Source organism: Propithecus coquereli, unplaced genomic scaffold (assembly GCF_000956105.1).
Source record: "Propithecus coquereli isolate 6110/MARCELLA unplaced genomic scaffold, Pcoq_1.0 Scaffold10, whole genome shotgun sequence".
NCBI lineage: Eukaryota > Metazoa > Chordata > Mammalia > Primates > Indriidae > Propithecus > Propithecus coquereli.
Genome location: NW_012133858.1, coordinates 16,463,669 through 16,475,123, shown reverse-complemented (window position 1 = coordinate 16,475,123; position 11,455 = coordinate 16,463,669).

The window sequence follows — 11,455 nt, the reverse complement described above, 5'->3', positions numbered from 1 at the left end:
CCCAGAAGGGAGAGGAGATTGCCAGCTAAGGGCAGATGTCAGCTGGAGAGAGACGTTCCTATTCCTAGGCCCTCACCTTTTTCTCTCACCAGCTTTGGCCACTGATCAGGGACGCAGTGAATGTTTGTTGACAGTTTTCAGAGTCTGCATAGCGTGGTGCAAAGAGTAAGGTAATGACAATAGCTAACATTTGCTGAGCTCTTAGTGCGTGCCAAGGACTGTTCTAAATGCTCCACTGACAGATTAGTCCAAGCGACAACTGCGTGAGGTGAGGTTTATTATCATCAGCTGTTAAAGAAAACCACAGCCAGACAAAAGACATAAATTAAAGGGGTGAAGATAGATTTTATTCAAAAAACTATTGCAATAGTGGAAGAAGGACTCTAATATAGAACTGGGCTCAATACCAAATACAATCAGAGCAAGTGGGAATGGGGCATTGGTGGGTGAAAAATTCCTAAGAGGAGACATAAAGTCTAGGGAGATGCTGGCTGAACCCTCCTAATAGGATTCTTGCTAAAGGCAGGCCAGGGCAGTCAGATATCACCCGGGGGTGGTGGGGATGAGGAGTCTGATCAAATAGCAGATGTCGAGGGTGGGTAGCTTTCCCTAAACTGATTTAGCAGGATTCATGCTAAAACTGAAGTGTACAAGGAAATACATGGATGGGGCTTGTTGAGAAGAGGATTCAGAGTAGCCCGATTAAGTTTGATCAAGCAATAAATCATTTTATTCATGAGGAAAGAAGTGACAGAAAGGTTTAGTAACCCACCCGAGGTCACACAGTCATAAGTAGTGGAGCCAAGATTTGAATACAGAGAGTCTGACTCCAAGACCCATGCATGTAGACACTGTGCTCTGCTGGCTCAAAAGGCAATAGGCCTAGATTCTGATGCCTGTCTGTGCTTGGACACATCTGGGTCTCACACCCCATACGAGGCCCTGCATGCAGTAGGCATCCTTTAAATGGTAGCTCTGAAAGTGGCCATGAAGCATCTCAGAAGAGGCCAGACTGGCAAAAGCCTTTCACGGCAATGAAAGAATTTGGCAAATGGAAATACATAATTAGCTATTTATTTTCAGCTCACCTCCACCAAATTGAGATAAAGCATTAAGTGCATCACTCCAGTCATGAGAAAGAGGTAGGCGAGAGTCAAGGTTTGACATTGGATTTTAAAAGCTCTTAAATAATTACAGTGTTCAGAGTAAACAAAGCCTTCATGCTTCATTAGGCAATATGTATCATGGCTCCATTAACACACTGCAGAGTTTTCCATTTCCCATTTTTCGAAACATGCTGAGAAGGGAGCTGAAGTCATCAGTGTTAATTGATAGCTAACAGAAACAAACTTCCTAAAAGGGAAATGATTTTTAGGTCTTAATTTGATTAATTATTAAAGCTCCTGGTATCTCTCTTGATGGAGTAACAGGAAAACCAGATATTGTTAATATTTATTCATGGGAAGACATAGCCTGGTTATAGCCTCCACATGCCTGCACCTTTTAGTGTTTGTTCTCGGAGCCCCTAAGCTAAATAGGAAAGCCAGGAACATTTAGAGATAATTAAAAATAAAGTGCAATTCTCACTTTCACTCCCCAGAAAATCCAGGACATGTCTTAGGCAAGACGATTTTGAGAGAAAGAGTCTACTTTTGCCCTTGGTCTATTCTCTCTCAACCTGACCCGATGCTCACTACTTTGGTTCACAGTAAAAACACAGTCTTTAATTAATGAGGATGAGTGCTCATCTGAGTAATACCACTTAGTAACACCTTTATAGTTATATTAATAGATGAATATGTGGGTATACATGTAGATGGTTAGATGACAGAGATCACACAGACCTAGACCTAGACAGAGATATAGATGTATAGATTTTTCCACAAACATATATAGGCTATTCCGAGTATTGACGAAGGGTTGGACTCTGGAGCCGGATTCCCTGGTTCAGATTCTGAAGTAATTACTCACTGACTGGGTATCCTTGTACAATATACACTTAATCTTTCCATGGCATCAGTTTCCTCATCTGTAAAATAGAGATAATAAAAAAATAACCTCATGTGATTGTTGTGAGGTTAAATGAATGAATGAAGGTAGAATGCTTAAAACAGTTTCTGGCATTAGTAAGTGCTTTGTTAGTATTTACTGTTACTATGATCATTATTTTCTATGTCTGCTAGGCCCTGCTCTGAGGGATACAGGAAATGAATCAGACTTGGGCCCTGTTTTCAGAAAGTTCATCACCATGTGCATTAAGACATTTGCACATATAACTAATTCAATTTATTTATTTATTTCAGCATATTACCGGGGTACAAATGTTTAGGTTACATATATTGTCTTTGCCCCACCCTAGTCAGACCTTCAAGCGTGTCCATCCCCCAGACAGTGTGCACCGCACCCATTAGGTGTGTATATTTCTATCCCCTCCTCCCCCCTCCCATCTACCCAACACCCGATAAATATTATTCCTATATGTGCCCTTCAGTGTTGATTAGTTAAAACCAATTTGATGGTGAGTACCTGTGGTGCTTGTTTTTCCATTCTTGTGATACTTCACTTAGTAGAATAGGTTCCACCTCTATCCAGGATAATACAAGAGATGCTAGATCACCATCGTCAATTTAGAACACAGTAAGAGCCTTAGAGAGAAACATAAGAAAGGCTATGAAGGTTCAGGGAGAATGAGAAATCTTTCCAACAGGGAGGATGAGAGATGCTTTACAGAGGTGATCAGGAAGATATTTTGTGTAGAGGGAATGGTGTGAACAAATGCCTAGAAGGAAGTATGGAGGGTTTCTACCAAGAGTAGTAATGCAGGGTACTATTAAACTTTAGAGCCAAGCAGGAAGAGGGGCGAAGTCAATTTTGAGGGCTGGATGACAAATTCTGAATGGATCTATTTAAGTTCACAATGATAAAGGTGCCAGGAAGCATTCCACAAGACCACAAAGGGTAAAAAGCTGCAGGCCACCAGCCAGAGATGGAATACAACTTTCAGTACAAAGAGCACAGCAGCCTGAGGCTAAAGGAAAGGAGATCTACTCCCAGCTCTTCCTTTCACTAGTTTAGGTGAGACCTTGGGCAAGTCCCTATCCTTTTCTGAATTCTATTTGCCTCAACTATAAAATGAGAGATTGGGGTTAAATAGTCTCCAAAACACTTCCGGCTTTGGCATTCTTGGACTCTACAACTTTGCCAAGAGCTGAGGTGCCTCTCTCTCTGCCTGCCATTGCCCACTCACACACCTTTTTCACCCATCCAATTCCTTCATTTATACGTAAGCAGATAAGATTCAAATAACAACTGAGAAAAAATAATCCCAGAACAGAACCAGTAGTAAAGGGTTAAAAGTTTAAAAAGCAGAGATAGAGATGGAAGTGGGGCTGGGCATTTCAGGAGACAGGATGGGAACAATTTTATGGCAAGGCCACCTTTTCAAAGCCTTCATGACTTGATAGGAAGCTATTAAGTAGCTCAAACCACTCTTTTTTAATGAAGTGGTTCATTTGGACAAACACTTCAAGCTAAGAGGCAATGTTGAAGCAGCTAGAATTGGAGTGCTCTGCAAAGAATTAGCACAATCTCCCACTGTCCTTTATCCTCCCCACTCTATGTGAAGTTGATTTTTTGAATTAGTGCTCATCCAATACCATTTCGAGCCATCCTGTTCCCCAAGTTTCTCAAGATTCTACTATATCACTTCTACTGACATGATTAACTTCTCATTAACTTTAATGGAAGCTGTGGGCGTGAAGTCCATTTTGTTCTCTGGGACTTTTGCTTTTTGTTGGTAAATTTTGGAGCTTTATTTGACTCATCATTGCAAATATATATATATTGGGCAATGATTACTAAGAGACAGTGGTTCTTGAACCAGATGGAACTTGTACCTCCCACTCATGTAATAAACTAATAGATGTTCAGGATTTGAAGAATCACAAAGATCACTGAGTCCTTCCATCCGTTAAATCTTGAATTTCCTTTTTAACATCCTAACAAGTAAGAGTCCAGCCCCTGCTTAAACAGATCCAAAGGCTGGGAACTAACTTTGTTCAAGTGTTTATCATGTGGCAAATATTTAAGACATGTCACTCTTCTGTTTACCTTCTTTTGAGAATGGTCCTATCTGCATTCGTAAATTTCATTTAACTATGAACAATAGTTTTCCTATGGCCCATCTCAAGGTGATCATTGACTTGCTCAGACCCAGCCTGGTCTCAGAGAGCAGAACCTTAGAGAGTACACCTACAAATCAGTGAGGGCTGGTGCATCACCAGGGACTGGCCCTTAATCAGTTGGGCAAAATGTAATACTAATTGTGGTAGGCAGAGTGTTAACCTCCCCTCCCAAAAAAAGCTACTTACATCTGAATACAAGTGCCTGTAAATATGTTATCTTACATGGCAAAGGGGACTTTTGCAGATGTGAGTAATTTAAGGATATAGAAATGAGGAGATTATCTGGATTATCCAGAGAACCAAAGGAAAAAGTACCTTATAAGAGGGAGTCAGGAAGGTCAGAGTCAGAGAAGGAGACATGACAATGGAAGTGAAGGCTGAAGGTTTCCTTTCCATGAGCCAAGGAAAGTGAGAAGTGTTTAGAAACTGAAAACATCGGTAAACAGATTCTCTTCTAGAACTTCCAGAAGAAATACAGCCTACTTATTTTGGACTTCCGACCTCCAGAATCGTAAGATAATAAATTTGCAATATTTTCAGCTGATAAGTTACAGTAATTTGTTACAGCAGCCACAGGAAACTCAAGCACTAGTAATAAAAATAAATAAATAAATGCCTTAATCAGATAAGCTCAGCTAGGGATAGGGATCATGTTCTGTGGAACTGACTCAAGCCACCCAAATTCAAAAGAGCCTGAGACCCCAACCTGACACCAATTTTCTCAGTTATGATATGTCAACATTATTTTATCCTGGGAACCTCTGTTTTAGGATCAGGTTAACTGAAAATGGAACTGATCCATCAGGAGATTGTTTAGTGACAGAGGAATCAGAACAAAGGAAATTAGATGATCTTTTCTAGTATGGCAAAAGCCAATAGAGTACCTGCCTGTTACAAGACTCTTGTTGCTCAGGTCTGGAGTACAGATTTCCTCTCCCTTAGAAAGTACTAAATAATTATTAGGCAATTTCCCTTCTCTGCCGTACCTTTATTAATTGTCCTAACCATTCATAAAAACATCTTTCACCTTGTCTTTATCAGGGTCACCCCTGAACACATCTTCCAAATAGGCAAAACCAATTAGAAGCTCCAGGACACACCTTATATTAACTATATTTGAAATATGTATCTCTGAAATATCTTAGAGGGATTTAGAAAAGCTATAGTTTCACTAGCAACATTCAGAATTCTTCTTCCAGTGGGTTATTCCCTGGAAACATTTCATATGTGATCAATGTCATACATTTCTGTTTAACTCTATACCAGAGAATATTTCCTGACATTTTCCCCAAATCCTTGAGCTATGCCCTACTTGGTTCCTGTGGACCATTAGTACAGTTTTGAGATGCAAAGGAAATCTGTGAGCATGTACTTTCATCTATGAGGAATCTCAGAGTCACCCTTGATTTATTACCCTCCTTAAGGTCCTACATCTAATTTGTCATCAAATCCTGTCATTTTTTTTTCCCCTTCAAAGTGTCTCTTGATTTATTCTCTCATTAGGTCAGGCTTCCATCTCTCACATGGTGAGATCCAACAATCGTATTGGCTCTCCCAGCCACCAGGCCACTTTAAATTCTACCAAAGAGTGCTAGGATGGGCTTTGAAAGTTGATCTCTCCATCTGGTCTGACCATGGCCTGGCCCCAGACCTGGACACTCACTCACTCCTCTATCCATGAATCTTTGAGAATTGCCACTTACTTTCCCCATCAGGACAACCTATCCAACTGGCTTATAAATAGTCCCCCACCTAACAAACCTTATTTCCCATTATTTACTTTATTTGCTTTCCTACAGATCATACCCAACAAGATACCCCCAAAGTTTGCCTGTGCTGGGTCTCACTTAAAGGCCCACCCAAGTGTAACAGGAGGAGATGTCCAGGGCTTATGACTCTTACCTAACGTGGAGTTGATATAGATGTGTAGTTTCTTGCAGTCAAACAGCAGGTTCAAGTCTGGGCTCTACCACAACTTCACTGAGCCTCACCTGCAAAGTGGGGATAATAATAATACCTATTCCACTCTGTTTCTGTGAATTAGATGTTTGGACACTCCACATATAAAAGAGATCATGCCAATTCAAAAATTAATATCTATTCCATAAGGTTGTTGTAAGGATTAAATAAGAAAATGTGTGTTGCTGTTGAAAGTTTGATGCTCTTTTAACTACATCATATGGATTGTCAAATATAAAAAGAAAAATATAAAACAAACAAAAAACTCTTAGTATTCTGGAGCTTACCCATGCAGCTAAGCCCAAAGCACCTCACAGATTAAGGAAATACTAATCCCTTGCTTATTTCCCACATTCAGTGATAAAATACCCTACTCTGCTGCCAATTTGATGGTAGAATAAATAGAACCCAAGGACAGGTGGTTATCCTGTGAGCTGAATGAGAGCCAAAGAGGGCAGCTAGTGAGTTTCTCACTTGCAGATTCATGGAGGATAAAAAGGTAATTCTGATTACCTTTAAAGTAAAAGTCACTTCAGTAATAATCTCTGCAGTGTGTCACCATATAGTACAAAATAAAGATTATCTTACACTAAAATCTGAATTGTTGGGTCTGTCACTAACTAATCTTTGGCCTCAGTTCCAAGATTTGTGCATGAAGGGTAGAAGACAAGGCCCTCCCATTCAGTAGGTTCTTCTATTTCAGTTTCTTTGAGTTTCTAATGCTGCAAGGACTGTGAGAGAGAAAAAGAGAAGGAACAAGAGAAGGAAAGGAAGAGAGAAGGAAAGAGACAGATTAGCTTAGAGTTGAAAACATTGTACAATACTGAATGGAAGGCTCATGCTTAATTAATTAGGAAAGTAAAACAATCTTCCTGATTATCTTGGAGCTGTTCTAAGTCAAGACTTGCAACCATAATTTCTGTCTCCTATGACCACTAACCTCACACTTAGAGAAACCTCACACTTAGAGAAACCACACACTTAGAGATTGCCCCATGAGAGAGGGACTAGCTCCAGAAGCTCCAAGCTCTCTGAGTCCTTTCTGTCTCCAAGACATCAAGCTCCAGGCAGGCTCCTTGACTGTAACCTGGGCCAGTCAGCAATGCTGAGCCTGCAACATCCCAGGATCCCTAGAGGCAAGAAGAGGAGCCTTGTCCTCCCCAGAATCAGAAACACCTAAAGGAGGCCCCACAACTAAGGTCTGTGCTCCTGGTAACATTCTGCAGCTGCCACAGACTTTTAGCCTAGTTCTGCTAGACCATTTCCCACTCTAGGCATAGGGAAGGCTCATGCTGAAGGCTCGCTTCCTGTCCAGACTTTGTTCTTTTCTTCAATATCCACTTTCTTTCCTTGATAGGAAGATGTACACAATGGCATAAAACCTTTGTAACCCATCCTTTAAGGTCTACACTAGAACCCAGCCGTTAGTTCTCTGTACTGGATCCTTCCTGTCCTCCAGAACCAAGGGTCCTCCCCTGCAGAAGACACAGCCATCCAAGAGACTGGGTGTTCACATGAGTAGCTTGGAGAATGAGAGGCAGGACAGGAGGAAGAGCAGGTTTGTGCAGCTTGTGGCCATAGTCCCCCACTCTAGGCCTTTCCAGGAAGCCTTGGGATTTAAGAGAACTTGTGATCAACTTGGGGTATGTATATCCCACAAAAAAAGGAGCTTGTAGAATCCCTAATGTCACTGCAAGATGCCACTTTTCCAGTCTTTTCTGCTGTTCTCTCATATTGACAGGGAAAGAATGAAATGAACAGCACAGTCCCTCATGCCTTTCTCTTTAATGTTGCCCTCAAAATTAAATAAGAAGCATCAGGATGATATTTTAACTAAGTTCATCCCAAATCAAACTGGTATGGATGTCAGAGAATATGTTGACCTGTATTTAAGCCAAGAAAAAATTTGTGCTTGATATAGGCTAAGATGGAAACAAAAAGCAAGGGAATAGAACCCCTGTGCCTAACTCCCAGGGTTGGAAAGATTTTTTTCTGTCCATCCTTCTTCCTTAAAAAAAAAATAAATAAATAAACCCATCACATGTGGCAGGAGGGCCCTGTGTTCACTCCCTGTGCCTGCTGTAACAAATGACCGCAGATGTGGTGGCTTAAAACAACATACAGATATTCTCTTACAGTTCTGGAGGTCAGAAGTCTGAAATCAGTTTCACTGGGTCAAAACCAAGGTTGGTGAAAGGTAGTGTTCCTTACAGAGGCTCAAGGCAAGAGCCTATTTCCTTGCCTTTTTCAGCTTCTGGGGCCGTGTTCCTTGGCTTGGGGCTCCTTCCTTGATCTTCAAAGCCAGCAGCTTAGCATCTTGCCTCTGTGCCACCTTGCCTTCATCTCCTGTGTCAAGTCTTCCCCTGCTTCTCCCTTATAAGGAAACTCGTTATTTCATTTAGAACCCCTCCACCCCGATAATCCAGGGTAATCTTCCCATCTCAAGAGCCTTAATTCATTTATACCTGCAAAGTCCCTCTTGTCATATAAGGTAACATTCACAGGTCCCAAGGATCAGGATCTGAATCTTTTGGGGAGCCATTATTCAGCCTACCACAAGTGCCCTTAACCTTGTCAGATGTGGAGACAGGATCTCAGGAATTAGGAAAGGTTGATAGATCTGACACCATCCAAAGTAAAGTTAATATAAGGGCTTGGGACTTGAGGTCAGGAAGCTGGCAGACTCTCTTTCTCATAGTGTCTCCAAAGGTTATTCCAGTAGGAAGTGAGACTCCTGTGGAGAACCAGCAAGGCTTGTCGGCAGACAGACATATCCCTCGGACCATGGCAAAAGGCAGGTGGTCTGTGCCATGGAACCCTCAATCTCCTACTTTCTGAGGTTTTGTGCCCTTCCTGAAAGGCCCAGTCCTGCCTTTTAAGCCACCTTCTGAACCTATTGATGATTTCTGACCTTTCCTACTTCTGACCTTATAATGGAAGGAGTGGAAAAAAATAAGGTTGGTGCTGTCATATCCTGAGCTCCTATGCCCAGTTTTGAGCCAGTGTCCCCAGGGACAACCAAGGGCAGATTCAGGGGCAGTAGAGAAATTCCAGTGATCCTATGAGATACTGAAACAGGTGGGCACTGCCTCAGTGCTAGAGTCATGGAGATGACCTTTTGGAACATGTTGGAGGGTCCTGTGCTTTCCAGGATAGCATAAGACCCTGTCTTGACTAGGAATGGCCTGAATCTGGGACACTGGTGCCTACAGCATATGCAGAGCCTGCTTGCCTAAGCTAGTGTAGAGTCCACAAAGACCCATAGCCTCAAGACACCTGAGCCCACTCTGAGAGCCAAACGGACCAGAAACAAAAGAAAGATAAAAGAAGGAAGACTCTAAGTCTTATCTCCCCAGCCAAGATGTCTTCCCCTTATTGAAACATCCACCCCGAGGGACCTGTACATTTGAGATCTATACCCTCCTCACTCACCCTGCCCAAAGCCCAAATCCCCTCCAAGGTTCAGAGAGGTTTAAACTACCAGGGGCCATGGATTGACAATGTCCATTCGTCCTCTACACAAAGAATGACTACCTGGCCACAAAGGAACTATAATCCCCTCCCCACTCCTAAAGGCATTTTTCAACTCCCTTTATCCCTCCCAGTTGAATTCCTTCAGTCCTTAATGTCCAATATTATGGGTCCTGGGGTTGCACTGAAATCAAGTCTTCTGACTAGCTTATTGGGTCCAGCATTTTAATTGCCTTTCTTTTCTATATTTTGATGTCTTCTTTTTATTTAATGACTTCTAAGGGTTCCCGTGGTATCCAGATTTTATAAGTGCTGGGGCTGCGATAAATGATGCCAGCAACTTTACAGCCCAGAAGGAAAACATATAAAGTGAATTTAATTTCATTCTCTTTTCATTCCAGCACCCAAAGACTAGAGGAAAATGATGTAAAAGTTTTCTGTTTTTCTCTCTCTGCAGCAAGGGGAGAATTTGCAAAAGGAAGATCTCTTTTCTAATATCGGTTTATTTTTTTTAAAGCACTCAGAATATGGAGTGATTTCGCATAGCCATTTCTTTGTTGTTCTTAATTTGAACAATCCAATGTGATTGCTTTTAAATGCATCTCTGGGGTTTTAGCTATTTTTAATTAGCATGGCTTCATTTTTCTTTGTTTTACTGTTATCACTCTAGTTGATGTGTTTTTGATCTTCACGCTTCGTCAGTCCCTGCCTCTTCACCTAACTCTTCCGTCTCCCATCCTATTCATTCATGGTTTTATAGAAGCTGGTAAAATTCTGAATGACCTATAAAAACAAAGGTCTCCGGTTCTTCCTCAGTGCCTCTCATTGCCTAGTTTATGATGATATGTTCCCTCTGTAATGAGGAAAAAACTAATAAATGGTATTATAAAAAGAATCATAAAATTAGAGGTGGGAAACCACACATTTCAATTTCTCCCCAATTTTACAGAAGAGGAAACTGAGGCCCAATCCACTAAAGCCATGGGCCAGTTACGATCTGAGCTGGACTCCAAGCTGGTACTGCACCCACAAGGCTCGTCCTCCACCTCCCACCTACCCACTCTGGGCTGGCAGCTGCAGCATGCAGGCCAGGAGCAGGTACCGAGCAAGGGCCTGTTCTTCAGCTCAGCCCTTCCCTTGCCCCGTCTCTCCTCCCCAGGAGAGTGCAGTGGCTGCTCCAGAGACTCTCACCAGGGCAGCACTGTGATGTTCTGCAGTGGAAAGACCACAGAATTGAAAGTCAAAAAATCTCCGTGCTAGTCTTGCCTTTGACACTAATCAGCTCTGAGAACTTGGATGAGTCATTTAAGCATCCCAATTTTATTAATAGTTTACTCCCCATGAAATGGAAATGTGTTCCTGGCCTACAGTGCAGGGTGGTGATAAATGACTTTCCTATCTTTTGAAATTCTCCATGCATGGCTTCCAGGACACCTTCTTTTCTGGTTTCCTCAGCTCTGTGGTTATTCTTCTCAGCCTCCTCCTGAGATGGTTTTCTTCCACCCACCCCCCCCACCCCCCGTTCAGGTGGGCTCCCTTCAGGACTCCATCCTCCCTTCACTTCTTCTCCAACTCTACATGCTTTTCCTGGACAGTATCACCCCTCGGCTTCAGTTGCCACCCGTGAGCTTATGATCTCCCAACCTCATCTCTAGGCCAGACCTCGCTCCTGAGGGGAACATTCATCTTCTCACTCACCACTTCCCCTTGGCTGGTCCTCAGCATCTCAACTCAGCATACCCTCCACAGAACTGTTCTGCTTCCCCTACACCTTCTCCTCCCCTGTCTCTTGTCTTGGCAAATGGCACCCCCTCTACTCTGTTGCTGATATCAGAAAAGCA